Source organism: Pinus tabuliformis, chromosome 5_1 (assembly GCF_031772625.1).
Source record: "Pinus tabuliformis cultivar Carrire ecotype Pingquan chromosome 5_1, CPIR1, whole genome shotgun sequence".
In the NCBI taxonomy this organism is placed as follows: Eukaryota; Viridiplantae; Streptophyta; class Pinopsida; order Pinales; family Pinaceae; genus Pinus; species Pinus tabuliformis.
In genome coordinates this window covers 562183667-562199532 of record NC_142305.1, presented here as the reverse complement: position 1 = coordinate 562199532, position 15866 = coordinate 562183667, and positions in this window count along the sequence as shown.

Genomic DNA, 15866 nt, shown 5'->3' with positions numbered 1-15866 from the left:
CGACGAAACCTCAGAAGCATCATATGCATGATGTTTATGCTAAGACGAGCCCCAAAATGCGATTTAGTCAAAGTCCAGAGTACTTCCAAAAGCCGAATCAAAACCGCCGTGAGCGTCAAAAATAGACTCAACAAAACCACTTATAGGAATTCGCTAAGAAAAAGTAAATAAGAGAGACAAAACTAGTGATAAAAAAAAATTTGTTGTTTTATAAACCCCACCAATTTGCTAAATGCCAAATTATTTATCTGCCATATTGGTGAATTCTCCACGTAGAACGATACAAGTAATAAACATCACAACGCTGATGTCATTAAGAGATATATGATAATAAGGCAGAGAGAAAAGAGGTGTCAGGCACACGGGAGAATGTGAAAGACGAGAGACGAAGAGGCTGCTTTAAGGCAAGACAAGTTTTTAAAGAAAAAAAAACTTAATAGGTTGCATGTGTTAACCTTAATGCATTAAGGTTATTAAATTTAGTGCTTATATTTAATGGAAGTGATAATATACATATACATTAATATTAAAACAATATAATGGACACCATGTAATTCATATAACTCGTTAACATAAAGTATATAATGGGTTGAGGTTATAATTAATATTTATGGATGACTATAATTTTTTATTAGAAAAAATAGGATTTATAGGATGTGGTATTATGAAAATATATTTAAATTAAATTTTAAAATTATAAGTAAAGGTTTATATATATATATATATATCTATATATCTATATCTATATATATATATATATATATATATATAGATATATATATATGAGCTTTATTTTATATTATATAAAACATGTATTAAGTATAGTATAAAAATGACTCACCAAGTTTTAAGGAATGAGAAGGAATTTATATAATGTGGATTTAGTCATTTAATAAATTAGATAATAGAGCTTAAATTTATTTAATTATTATTAAAGTATTATGTTGAAATGAGTAATAAAAATTGAATTTTTTTATTTAATATTAAAATATTATGTTGAAATTGATAAGTTGTTATTTTACTTTATTATTTATTGGAAGTGTGAATATTTATATTATTATTATTTTTAATATATTGTGTGTGTGGTATTTTGAGTTAATAAGAAATTTAAGTGTAAATTGATTATCGATAAAGAATTTATTGTCAAACATATTAGGCATACCAAATCATTCATGGATGGTAATGGTGGTAGTGGTTCCAAGCATTTCAAACTATAAACTAAAGATTTAACGAGTGAAAATTAAGGTGGAAGAATCCCTAGTCTAACTTGAAGATGGATGAATCTATGATAAAAGATATCAAGTGGGAACTTGATGAGATAAGCCAAGATTCACAATGAAAATCATGCAAGTGATGGATAAATCACTAGGGGACAACAAGCACATCATTTCAATTGTGGGGACTTGAACCCAAGCTGCTCTAGTAAGAGCCAAGTATCTTGACCTACTGGGCTACAATGGAAGCACAACAATGGATTAAGCCTTCATGCAAGTGGAATAAGCATAACCTAAGACTTAAATAAGGATGACCTCATGTATGTGTTCCATTTGGATAAGCACAATATGTATAGTGATCATGGAATTTAACATGATATTGATGATTTAAATGATTGTACAAACGATAATATCTTAACATTGAATTTGACTCAAATGTCCTTGGGGAAGGAAGAATATTCGACAAGAGGTTAAGGCTCAAGATGATGAGACTCATTTGAAATTTAATGATGTACTTAGATGAGTATACCTATGATGTAATGGTTAACTCCCTAATAGAAAGAACAAGAAATGTATATTGAAAAAGTAATTGGTACCTTGATGAAAACATGACACTAATAGTACTAATGGGATAATATAATCCTGTTCAGGGTTGGACCACATCCGCACATAGATCCTAGGGGGATGTTGAACTGTTTATACAAGTAAATGAAATTAATTCATGATAAGAATGCTTATAGTGTATTGTTGTTCTATATTTGATAAGTATTGAGATGATTCTCATATTAACGATGTTTCATGATATGATGGTATGTGGTAAATGCATATAGTTCTAATGAGAGGTTAACAATGCATATGTGGTGCTTATTTATTTATTTGTTATGATAATGATGTTGAATTCTCATTATGGATATGATATGTATAGGGATCATGATGTAAATTGACATGTGGTTCATTTATTATGAGATGTCATGATATATACTTGATGCTGATATGTTGATGTTATAACTTATGAGAGTATTTTATGATGTGAAATGTGGGGTAATCGCATGCAAATTTTATGACATTCAAGAGTATGCAGATCTTTACTATTCAAAATGTTGTGATAACAATCACTTTATGTTATTAGGATGAAATGAAAGTGTTGGCATCTGGACTATTTCTCTGATACTATGATTATAACTAATGCATTGATTGCATGTTGAGATGTGGTGATTGACAGGAAATCCACGAATCGGATGAGAGGGCTGATTTATTTTATGATCTCATGGGCGCCCATACCTGCGAGGGAGAATATGTAACACCATATGAACCGGGGAAAACCAAAATCAACACTACATATGCTAGTGGTTCTTTTGTATTGTATAGCTCTTGATGGATAGCTCTTGAGGGGCTATGGGACCATCTTGAGAGGGGTAGCTGATGGTTCCCTATGCTAGGTCAAGTGCTTGCAATGGATTAAAGATCAAATTCTACTGTAAAGTCTCATGAGGAATATGATTATGCAATAACTGCACCTGAAGAATTGGAAGTCAAAGTCTAGGACTCATTATAAAGAAGCGGTTCAAACAGCAACCACTAAGTTTTGAATGGGATCTAAATTTGACTTTCTCAAAATTGAATGAAGTTGGAACCACTTTGAAAAAACTCGAAACAATTAATGTTAATATTAAAAATTTAAGTAAAAGCTGACATTATCCTTATCTTTCCTTTTCAAAAAGGAAAGATAAGGAGAATGTCAGCTTTTACTTTAACTTTAAAAATTAAATATTACCATTAATTACTAGGGTTAGGTTTTGTAGGGCCCTCGAGTTAATAATTTTATTTTTTTTCCTTTTCAGTATTTTTTATTAAAAAATTATTATTTGGTGGTCATTATCTATGTTGCACTACATTCTTTAGAATTGGTCAGTTTATTATAGAACTAGTGAATTTGGTGTTTTAAGGTCAGTTCAATACAAGACCGACCTTAGCCAATCTGAACCACCAAACTAGACTAGTACAACTCTAAAACCATTGGGACCAGCCAATTCCACTAGTTCTAGGCTAGTTCCAATAAGAGTTTTCCCTTCTCATCTTCCTCTGAAGTCGTTTTGTTGGATCCTTTCAGGAATGGTGATTTGGAAAGTGCCATAAACTATTGAATTGTTGTGAGCACCTAAGATCATAAGTAGTTAAGCCTTGGCAAACATAAATTTACAAGGACCTAGTACAGACATCCCAAAAGATATTTAGTGAGGATGTGCATGCAAGGAACTATTACAGACCTCCCAAGATACTTAGTGAGGACGTGCATGACCAAAAAGCATAAAAAAAATATCCACCCTCAAAAACCATGCCCAAAACATTGAAGTGTGGTGCGAAACAAATTGTTGGTAGGCTATTAATGCTACCAACAATCATTCGCTCTCTAATTTCACAAGAAGCTCCTAATCAAGCTACCTCCTCCACTATGGTTATAAAAAGTTCTTGCAACTGTGTGAGCTACCAGAAATTAAAACTACCTTCGAATCTCCACCAATTTTAGGGGACTTGACTTCTCTTCATGCCCCAACTATTTTGGGTTGATTGATCAGTTAACTAGATTATCACCGAGTTTGACTGAAGTCCCACTGCTTAAATGACCTTCCACTAGTTCCTCCAAAAGTTAGAACTAGTTTAACTGACAACAACCTGAGATAATTGACCTTTATTGCCACAAGTTAGCAATCGCATATGCAGAACTGAACTCTAACTTCTCCAACTCGAATTTATTGAGTAAACTAGGTGACACAAGCCATGTCACACAAGTTAACATCATCCAAGTTGTCTGTTGATGTGGAAATTTGAATTTTTTCAATTTAATCAAGGAAAAATAAAATTGAGAATTTCTCGCTGCATTTTTCAACACATAGTTCATTGGAATGTATTACTTTCACTATGAACATGGCATAGTTCACATGTTAAGTTCATAAGGTTTTGGGCTGATGTGGTTCTATGTGTTGTGTATATAAATAATAGGTGTCCAACTCTTGCTATTAGAAACAAGACTCCCTATGAAATGTGGTATGGCCACATTCCTTCGGTGAGGCATCCCAGGGTTTTTGGCTCCTCATATTATGCCTTCATACCTAAGGAACAGATAACAAAAACTCAGTGCAAGGAGTCACAAATGTATCTTGTTTGGGTACTCATACCTCTAAAGCATACCATCTCTATGATGAAGTGAATAAGAAGTTTATAATATCTAGAGATGTGATCTTTCTTGAGTCTTCCAAGATTGACAATGTTGTTGAGTGGTAGCTTAATTGTTTGGATATATTCGAACATGCAAAGTATTTTCAAGAGTTTGATAGTGAGATTCCACTTCTCCTTCTCTTAGCTCTATAATTTCTATGAAGAGCCTTGAAGAAATCAGGTTGAAGGAAATTCCTTCACCTGCTTTATCAAGAAAGAGCTAAGAGACTATTGGCAGTAGGTAGCCAAATTGGACAAGCGGTGAGGGTACATGCAAGATACAAAGCAAGGATTAATGCAAAGGAGTGTATTGACTACATACATATCATCAAACATCTTTCATCCCACTTAGGATGCCTTGCATTGTGCCTGGTTAGTCATAAGATCATGTTGGTCACAACCTCAGTAGCTTAAATAAACAAGTGGTAATACTCTTCATCTTCTAAGCTATGTAATAAACAAGTGAAAGGGAGCAAGACACGTAGATCAAACAAATGGAATGACTTTTAGTTCTTGCAACCATGAATGTCATTTAAGACGGAATGATATGACAATGATAAGCAAACTTTTAAGCTACATTAAGAGGTGTATTTCAAAAGACGTGCTTTGTTTTCCATACCTAGCCTCCAAAGGGTTATGCATCAGATGGAGTCTTCATGCAGTCCTAATTTTCTATCATACCTTGGGTTTCTTGGTCTGCTTATTTTTCTCCTCAGCTCCTTGAGATTCATCTATCATGTCATCTTTCTTCATGGCCCTACTTGGGACAAGGCCCTGGGAGGACACATCTATGAAATTTCAGGCTGCAAGGCAGACTGGGTAGTCAAGGGACAAAACTACAGAGTTTTTGGAGACAATGGGTTCCGGCTGAGGGAAGGACACTGGAGGAAGCCACTGTGCATTTTTGAATGGTAAGGGAGGTTGGGATTTCTGCGCATTGCACGGTTCGAACAAGCAATGGAAAAGCTTGAGGGTTACATATGTGAAGTGCGTAGTTCAGGAAAGTTGGATGAGGCTAGGTTGCTAAGGAAACTCCTTAATTTAGCTAAGTGTGGGATCAGTGGAACTTATGTGAATAGTGATAAAAATTCACTACGATCACACACTTGAAAACTTATCGATACAACATACACCATCCAGAATATATAACACATACTTCATTTAATGCAACAACCTTTGTGGCAGCTTACGGCAAGTGCGGCTTCGATTATAGACTTTGGGAGGATAAAGGTGACACTTGTGTAAGGGTGTGTGAAATGAGTGTTAAACATGTCTCATTCTCATAAATATTTCCCCTTGAAGCAAAACAAACCTCCCTTTGCATGACAAGCGATTACCCCCATGCCCAAAGATGACACATTCTATGTAAAGATAAAATCATAAACGACTCTTAAGCTCGAAAAGGGGAGCTTGAGATCATCAACTTACCAATAAGTGACTAAGGAACGATTGATCACAATATCCATAGTAGGCTCTGAATTTAAGTGTAGGCCAAAATTTTGGAGGGTGTTGCAGCCTCTACAACAGAACCTTCACCTTCTTGCTAGCTTCTTTTTCAGCTATTGTCTTGAATTCTACGAACTCAGAGAATGTCTCATCTTTATTCCACGTGAAGAAGATCCAACACTTCCGTGAGAAGTCATCAATAAAAGTGACAAAATATTTGTGTCTGACAGTGTAGGTTATTGAGAAAGGTCCATAAACATCATAGTGGATCCTTTCTAGGACTGCATGTGTTTTGTTGTCCTGATCATGGAATGTGGATTTTATGTACTTTTGTAATGTACATCCTTTGCATATATACTATTGCTTAAGTGCTCCTTTAGAGAGGCGAGTGGTTATTTGTTCTATAATATTCGAGGTACCATGATACAAATGACCAAGTATTTTGTGCCAAAGTTCATCGACATCGCGACCTTCACTTTCTCCGCCTTAGTGCTTAATGTAGCACATTCTTCCACATCTAGCTTATACAGATTCTTCACACGAACCCCGATCTACTTCACCTGCCCCGTGGCTATGTGTCGCAGGAATGCTTTTCCTTTGTTGAATATCACTTCACAACCATGGTAAACCAACCACTCAGTGAATGTCAGTAGACAGACCCCTAATCCTTTACCTTTACCTTTTTTTATAATCGCCTCATAATTGCTGGTTTTGAAGGGCATCTTTGATGTAACGTCCAAGACCTTCTGCCATAATAACAAATAGAAAGGGTGAGAGAGGGTCCCCTTGTCGGATACCTATGGACAGGTGCAAGGGGGTGGAGGGGGTCCCGTTGACAAGAATTGAGAAAAAGGTAGAAGTGATGAGACTCATAATCCATCTTACCCAAGGGGGATAAATCCAAAGGCTAGCAGTATTTTTTGAATATATTTCCAGCTTAAAGTATCGAAAGCTTTTGAGAGGTCGATTTTTAGGAGCATACCTGCCTTTTTGGTTTGCTTTAGGGAGTGAATGATTTCATGAGTGAGAATTATGCCATCGGTGATCTGCCTTCCTTCCACGTAACCTGATTGCTCCGGTGATATAAGAAGAGGAAGAAGGGGCTTGAGGCATGTGTCGATCACTTTGGAGACAATTTTATCCAATACATTGCATAGTGCAATAGGTCGGAATTTGTCTGAAGTCTGGCTGTTCTCCTCCTTAGTGATGAGGACGATGAAGGTGGCATTCAAGGATGGAAGCATCCATCTGTTAACTCTGGACTCCTCGACTACTTGCCAGACTTCCTCCTTGATTAGATCCCAGAAGTTGTGAAAGAAGTCCGAAGTGAAGCCGTCTGGTCCGGGTGCTTTCCCAACTTTGAGCTGTCGCATAGCTGTCTCCACTTCCTGTAAAGAAATAGGCCTGAGGAGTATTTGATTGTGTTCCTCAGTTATGATCTTAGGAATAATCTTGATGATCTTCTCTATAGCTGGCAGCCAATCAACCTCTGTTTGCTGATGCACCCTCCGAAATTGGGTGAGGATTTCTTGTTCTATATCTTCATGCTTCTCTAGATGTTCCCCTTGTCGATTTTGGAGGAGAGTAATGTTGTTGTGCATTCTCCGTTGGATAGTGGTATGGTGGAAGAATTTTGTATTGTGTTCGCCCTCTTTAAGCCATCGGATCCTCGATTTTTGTCTCCAAAGAATCTTTGCCTGTCTTGCTCTTTCTGAGATCTGCGTTTGTAGTTGATGTTCCTGTTCTGCTATGGTTTCGGATATGCCTTCAGCTATGATTCTCTACTGTAATTTTTGCATTTCTTGTTCAATAGTGTTTTGCGCCTGAAATATATTGCCGAAGGTAAAGCGATTCCACTGTTTTATTTTTTTCCTTGATATGTTTTAGCTTTTGTTGGAGCTTGTACATTTTTTTTTTGACAAATTCAGTTGCTATTATAAATCTGAAAAAAGGAGGGAAACTGAGCTCCTGAAATACATGCTGAGGTGCCAAGAAGAGCTAGGGAAGAAGGAGTTACAGATTAAACAAAATTCCTCCTTAATCCTGCCTTTTGGGCTTCTAAAAACCAAAGACCAAAGGTAAATCCTAACAAACTGCAGTAGTAAATAACAACATTTACAAAGCATATCAATCTATATTACTGTGGTTGATGTGTCGAGCAGTGGACTCTTCAGGTTTGTCGTTGGTGCCGACTTGCTTCAAGCTTGACGAACTTGTTGGAGCTGCGTTTTTCTTTTCTGTTGTTCCTTTTCTATTGTTCCTTTTCTGCTGTTCCGTTTTTTCTGCTGTTCCGTTTTTTCTGCTGTTCCGTTTTTCTGCTGTTCCTTTTCTACTGTATTTTCTGTTGTTCCGTTTTTTCTGTTGTTCCTTCAAGAAAATGGAACAGCAGAAACCAAAGGTATATCGGATGAGCTGAGATGTTGTTCAGATCCAGGAGGTCTCTTCATTATGGTATATGCTGAAATGATTCCACGCCATTTCAGATAAGGCAGCCCAGTGATCTGGCACAAGCTTTGTTGGCTTGACTATCCGGAATTTTATTGCGCGATCGCAAAACATGATAGTAGCGCACATCTTTCATGGTGTGTCCTAAAATTTGGCACCATATGATAATATGCTGAAGGAGAGCATTGGGCAGATCCCTGTTTTGAACCATTGCACTGACGACTATCGTCGAGTCTCCCAATATCGTGACTGTGTCTATACCAAGCTTCCCAAGTTGGATAAGACCTTGGTAAAGGGAGAGGGGTTTTGCTCTGTTATTGGAAGTGTGGCCAAGACCCCACTCGTATGAGAGTATGTTATCCCCATTAGCATTAAAAATAACTCCTCCCACCCCTGCTACCCCAAGATTTGACTTTGAGGCCCCATCGAAACAGAGATAATGCTTATTGTTGTTTTTAAGCCAACCTGCAAATTCTTCCTCTTTTAGCCTAATCTTCCAGTTAGGGGAAAATTTGTTGTTTCTGTTGCTAGCAGCGTTGCCTTTCTGATTGTTGGTCTTTTGGTCTAATAGGTGTCCAATGAAAATGCATTCTTTTATGTTGAGTTCACTGACATTTATACTTCACGGATTCTTAACTGAGATGATCTCAAGGGCAAGACTCCTTGCCTTGGTGCAAAGGCTTCTAACAATCGAGTCCTTATCCTTAAAAACCTTCTGATTTCGTGCCAGCCAAATATTCCATAGCATATTGTGGGGAAGAATGTCCCAGACTCTCTTCACTGTGTTATTTTTCCTGTGCTGCCAGGGGTAGTTTTTTTTCCATTTGTAAAGAATTTCTCCTATGGTGTTTTGGGTGTTCCATGGGATTTGATTGTTATGAGACAAGTTCCTCCAGCAGTTGATGGCAAAAGGGTATTTAATAAAGAGATGATGCATTGATTCTTCAGCAGCTAAGCAGTTAGGACAACGAGAGGGGCCATTAATTCCCCTCTTTTGCAAATTTTCAGCCGTGAGGGTTTTCCCTTTGAGGAGGGTCCAGAGAAAAAACTTGATTTTTGGAATTGCCTCGGATTTCCAAACCACCTTCCAGTGGTGCCAACTTGGCATGGGGTAGCTGATGTTGCAAATATAATGGTGAGCAGCTTGGATGGTGTAAGATGATCCGAATGAGTCCCAATGAAACACATTAAGATCATTATTTTTGACAGGGGCTATACTGTGCAAAAGGGATTGAAGGACAGAAAGACTTGCATTAAGACTATTGGGTATGGCTGGGAAGGCCCAACCTGACCAAAGAAGGGTGTGAGGATCCCATTGGGAGATCTGGTCCAGGTAATGAATGCATGTTCTTTCAAAAAAGGAAAGGATAGGGTGGACTCCCCCATGTCTGTTTATTGGTTGCTGACCCATGATTATGTCTGCTCCAATATTGATGCTTGCACCTCCCTTGGGGATTTTTGAAGTATTTTGAGAAATTAGTGGAATTGCTCTCTTGCATAATCGCCAAATTTTGGAGGATTCTCTATTGGGAATATCTCGATCAAGAAGCTGCTATTTACGAAAATTGAGGTATTTAATTTCCAGAACTTTTTTCCACCATGCTGGGAGTCCAATAATGAGTCTCCAAACAATTTTGCCTCCAAAGGCTAAATTGAGAAATTTAGGAGATCTAATTCCAATACCTCCTCGGTCTTGGGGCTGGATCACCTGCTTCCAATTAATCAAGTTGAATTTCTTTTTATCATTTCCCCCCCTGCCATAGGAATTGGCGAAGGACGATTTCCATTTTGTTGTGGAAGGAGGCCGGAGCTTGAAGAAGAGAAAAATGATATAGGGGGAGAGAAGATATACCTGACTTAAGAAGAGTGAGGCGACCAGCTGGGTTGAGCCAAATAGATCCCCACTGCTGCACTTTTCTTTTCATTTTGTCGACTAATGTGTCCTAGACTTCTGCTCTCAAAGGTCCAACACTTATAGGCATGCCCAAGTAAAAGAAGTGAGTCCAATCATACTTGCATGTGACTCCAAAGATGATGGCGATATTGTGAAGCACTTGTATTGTTGTGTTCCAGCCATATATGCAGCTTTTCAAATTATTTACCATTCTGCCAGAGTAGCTCATGTATTTGTCAAGGAGAGATTTGAAGTGCTTGGCTATTGTGGTGGAGGCCCCTCCAATCAGCAGGGTGTCATCAGAAAATTGTGAATGATTTATGTTCTTGACCCCATCCCCAAATTTTATTCCTGTGATTAAGCCAACCCTCCGGCTGAAGTCCAACGCTCTGCTGAAGGATTCAACCATTAGAATGAAGAGATAAGGTGAGAGGGGGCAACCTTGTCGGAGGCCTCTGGAGGATTGGAAAACTTCTCCAGGTCTGCCATTTACAAGAGGGGAGATCCATGGCCCCGAAATGCAGGCTCGAATGAGGTTGAGAAAGTGGTCATCAAATCCCATCTTCTTCAAAGCTGCCAAGAGGAAGGAGTGTCTCACTCTGTCAAATGCATTGGCCAGATCAAGCTTGAGGATAAACCCTTTCTCATTTCTGGTTTGACTCAAATGGATGGCTTCTTGCACATATAGAATAGAATTAGTTATTTGTCTGTTGGCTAAGTATCCCCCTTGATTTTTGGAAATGAGAGAAGGGAGCAAAGGCTTTAGGCGGGTAGCAATGATTTTTGTCAAGATTTTATAGGAGGAGTTACAAAGTGATATGGGCCTGAAACGAGCAAAGGAAGATGGCCTGTTTTCTTTGGGGACGAGTGCTAGATGAGTATTATTGGTATATCCTCCTATTTTTCCTTTTCGTTGGATCCAATTGAGAATTTTTGTCAAGTCATTTTTAATAATTCCCCAGAATGCTCGATAAAAGCAGATGGGAAAACCATCCGGTCCCGGGGCTTTATCAAGTCGAAGAGTCCAGATTGATCTCCTGATTTCCTCCTCATCTATCTCCTTGCTTAAAATGTCATTCATTTCCCTGCTTATCCCTGTCGGGAGATGCTGCAATAAATCTGTATAACCCTCTGCTTCCTTTGTTTCAGTTAGCAAGTCCCGATAGTGATCTGTAGAAGCTCTTCGAATGGCTTCCTGAGTGCTTTGTCTATCATCTTCTGCATCTAGGATGGAGCTAACATTATTCCTTATCTTTCTGGCTATCGTTTGCTTGTGAAAAAAAACTGAGTTCTTGTCACCCCCTTGTAACCATATTTGTCTCGACTTGAGCCTCCATTTTGTTTCCTCTTCTCTGTTAACTCGGTATAGCTGTAAGTAGAGTTCATTTTCCTGCTGTTTATTCTCTTGGGAAAGGCCATTATCCTCTATTGCTCTTTGGACACTCTCCAGATTGTTCTTAATTTCTTTTTTTACCTTCTCTGGTTCTTGATACTTTGTTTTAGCCCATTCTTTGATGGCTTGTTTTGTTTTCCGTAGTTTTGTTTCCCAAATGAAACTGGGAGAACCTTCCATGTCTTGGATCCAAGAACTGTAAACAATTCCTGCAACTGCTAGTATATCGTTCCAGAGAGAACTGTATCTGAATGGAATGGGCCCAAGTGGCCTATGATTTTCGAGCGTTAGAGTTATTGGGAAGTGGTCGGAGGCAGAGCACGTTAGAATGTTAGCATATCCGACAGAGAAAGCAGAGAGAAGTGTAATATTGATGAGAATTCTGTCCAACCGCTCCATGATGTTACCAACACCCATCCTGCTGTTGTTCCTGGTGTATCTACGGTTTTTTGGAGGGACATCCATAAGATCATGCTCCTGCATGATATTTTCCAACTGTATTCTATATGGATCAGGCGTAAAACTGCCTCCCCTTTTCTCATTGGCGTGGAGGATTAAATTAAAGTCAGCTCCTAGAATAATGTTAGTGTTCTCTTCTACGTCCAAACTATCTTTTAGATCATGCCAACAACTATCCTTATCTCTACAGTGATTCGGCACATAGATGTTGTAGATGATAATGGCTTGCTGATCTGCTTTATTTTCCAGAGTTGTTTTGATCCAGTGTTTATTTACTGTTTCCGAAATTCAGTTCCATATACCTTGATTCCAAATTGTTGCTATTCCTCCTGAGGCTCCTCTTGCCTCACTAATGCTTCCTCTATACTGCCTCTGCTGCTTAATGAATTTATTCATTTCCTTGTGGTTTTTTTTTGTTTCTTGTAACATAATAATTCCTGGCTTCTCAGAAATGATAAGATCCCTTAGGGCTGCTACCTTAGAGGGGTGCCCAAGTCCCCTGATGTTCCAAGATAATATTTTCATCATTGGATATGTGGTATGCGGGGAGGTGCTCGCCCCCCTTGGTCCTTGTTGATTTCTTTTTTGTCATGCTGCCCCAGGATATAAGTTTCTATGGGTGTCTGCATTCCCATTGCTATGTCCTTTTGCGCGTTCTCATCCCTGTGCTGCTTAGCAGATTTCCTGCCTGGGCCAGGTTTCTTGGAGGGTTCACTAGAACCCCCGTGATCTTTAGATGAGCTTCTGGTGATTCTGTTGAGGGGAGGATCAAGAAGAGGCTGAGAGGAAATAGTAAGAGGCAATGAGGATTCGATAGTGTCTTGGTGTTGGCTTTCAGGGAGAGGGGGCTCCTGGGGATTAGGAGGAGAGTGGGGGGACGAGGGGTCTTCTTCCTCCAAATATTCGAAGGGGTTTGATGTAGAGGGTAATGGCTGAGTCAAGATGGGAGGGGGGGAGAAGGATGCAGCTTGGATTTCTGGGGGAGGCTTTGGTTTTGGGCCAGACTATTTGGGGTTTGCTTTCTTTTTTTTGACTTGTTCCCATGTGTCTTCACTGGCTTTAGCATTTTCATTCATTTCGTTTTCTTTTAGTTTACTACACCTATTACAAAAATGACCATATTCATGGCATACCTTACATTTGAACGAGATTTGTTAGTAGTCCAACTGTTGAATATGGGTCCATTGGTCCACTTTGATCTTGATTTCTTCCGGAAGGCCCTTCCCTAAGTCGACTTCAACACAGATCCTTGCACATGCGTGCATGTTGTCCTTTGGTTCACATCTGTCGATGTATTTTCCGACAGCGTTCCCAATGGCTTTGACCAATTCATTTCCCCAGTAATGAAGAGGGAGATGGGGTAAGCGAACCCAAACCGGCACTACATTAGGTATATCCATTTCTGGGTTGAAGTCAGGGGACTATCTATTCAAATAGAGACCTCTCGAATCCATGAAGTAGGGACCGTTTCTGAAGATGAGATTCCGGTCTTCTTTGGTTTCAAAGAGGAATGTGTAGTAACCCCTTCTGTAGAATATTATTGCGATTTTTCCTTGGATGTTCGCGTTCCTGTTGCGCTCCACCCATTTCTGTATAGCTCTGGGAGAGGGCCACAGGCCAGTAAATTGTCCAACCAGACCTCTCTCTGCTAGAGAGATCGCTGCCTTCCTTGGGAGACTAGGGGGAAAGGAGATTTCTAGGATGTCAGCCAGTTTCTTGATGAACTTTGAAGCTGTGGGTTTGTTTCGGATGGTAGCATTTGCGGAAATGAGAGAGGCGAAGATCTCAGCCTGGTCTTCATTGTCTTGCATCTAGGAGGGGTTGATCCCAGCCATGGAATGTCTAGAAGGGAGCCAGTCGCAACACTGGTCGGAGGAGGAGGGCAGAGCCCGACTGCAGGGGTGCCGAGGAGGAAGACTGGAGGCCCAACAACAGGGGCTTCCAGGTGGGAGGCCTGCGGAGGGCCGCAGGAGGTGAGGTTGCAGGGGCGTGGGAGCTTTGGTTCAAAATCTCGCACGCGATCAAAAGGTCAACATTGGAGCTTGTACATTTTTGTGCCTTCTGGTGGTGTGAAATTTCTCCATGTCTCTGTTATCAGGTTATGAAAATCAGGGTGATTCAGCCAAAAGGATTTAAAGCGAAAGGCCCTGCGAACATTGTCTCCCAGTCTTTGCCAGTGAAGCCTAATAGGCCAATGGTCCGAGCCAGAGAGTGGAAATATAGAGGCCAAGAGATCCCCGCCAAGATGTATTGCATTATCAGAGATCAGGAATCTGTCTAACCGAGATGCAATTTGGTGGGCATCTGCACGCTTGTTGTTCCAAGTATAAACTCCATTGTTGAATTCCATATCTATAAGCCTGTTGTTATGAATGTAGTTTTTGAAGTGTGTGCTTTCACAGTCCATCTTGATCCGTCCTCCTCTTTTTTCTTGTAATCATGTTGAAGTCCCCTCCTATGATCCAAAGTGGGTGGGATCTTTCTGAGTTGATCTGAGTTAGGGTGTTCAGTGTGTCTACTTTGTTTGTTGCCTCCTGGGGGAAGTAGACATTAGTTAAGTGTCCATGAACATTTGTCCCTGTTAAATGAAACTTGGCCTGAATAAAGTTCTTACTGGCATGTATGTTGGTAAGTGTTATATCTCTATCATCCCAAATGATGGCTAGCCCTCCTGAGGCTCCCATGGCTTCCACCGCCACTTCTTTGCTTCCTGGCCATGCTTTGGAAAGGATCTGATCCAACGTTGTGGAATTACACTTGGTCTCCTGCAAGAAGAGAATTTGAGGCTTTTCCTGTTGTAGCATGTTCTTTATTAATCATCCCTTCCCTGGGCTGTTGAGCCCTCTGATGTTCCATGAGATGAGCTTCATGATTCACGATTGGGAAGGGGATTATAGTATTTGGTGAGCTTGGAGTATCTTCCAGATTCCACCAGCATCTCCCCTATGTGGATGGTTCTCTGAAGATCGGTTTTCCATCCTCGTTTCTTGTTGTCTTTGAAGATATTTCTTCCATCCCACTGACTACCAGTTTGGATGCCTAATGATCTTTGCTTCTGTGCTCTTGAGAGAATTACTTCTAAGTTCTCTAGCTGTCGCTCAGGAATTTTGTCATATTCCTTTTTCTTACAAGCCTGTTCAAGTCCCAGTATATCTAGATCTCTGATGTCAAAGCTCTCCGGTTCCTCTTCCATGTGCTGTACTATTTCCTGCTCTGCCTCTGAATCATCTACAATCGTGAGCTGCATCTGAGTGCTATCTACCTCCATACCTTGAGCAGTCGTTTTCTGCATGTTACTGGGAGAGGGCGTTTTGGTGTCCGCGGGTTGCTTAGAAGTGAGGGCTTTCTTTGAGCTTGATGGAGCAGAATGGGCAGAAGTCTTAGGAATGGCTTCAGGTTGTTTCTGATTATCTAAAATATGAACCTTCGGCTGGAGCAGGATTTCAAAGCTGTTGCTTGTTGAAGGCAAGGAGGTGCTGGTGATAGGTTTTTTGACTAAGGTAGAGGGCTTTTTATGGGTCTTTTTGCGATTGGGAACTTTTGTGAACCCATCCGGGTCAGATTTGTCCATTGAAGGGGTGGTCGTGGATTTGATATTGGAGGGACAGTCTCCGAATAAATGGCCCAGGGCGTGGCATTTTCGACAGTAGAATGGTACATGCTCGTAATCTATTGTTTGTAACCATTCATAATCATCATGGTAGAGGCTTACCACGTCCGGGAGAGCTTTGCTGAGGTGCATGTATACACAGATCCACACATAGGAGGTGTATCGCTTTAGCTTTGTCTCCTCTGCCAC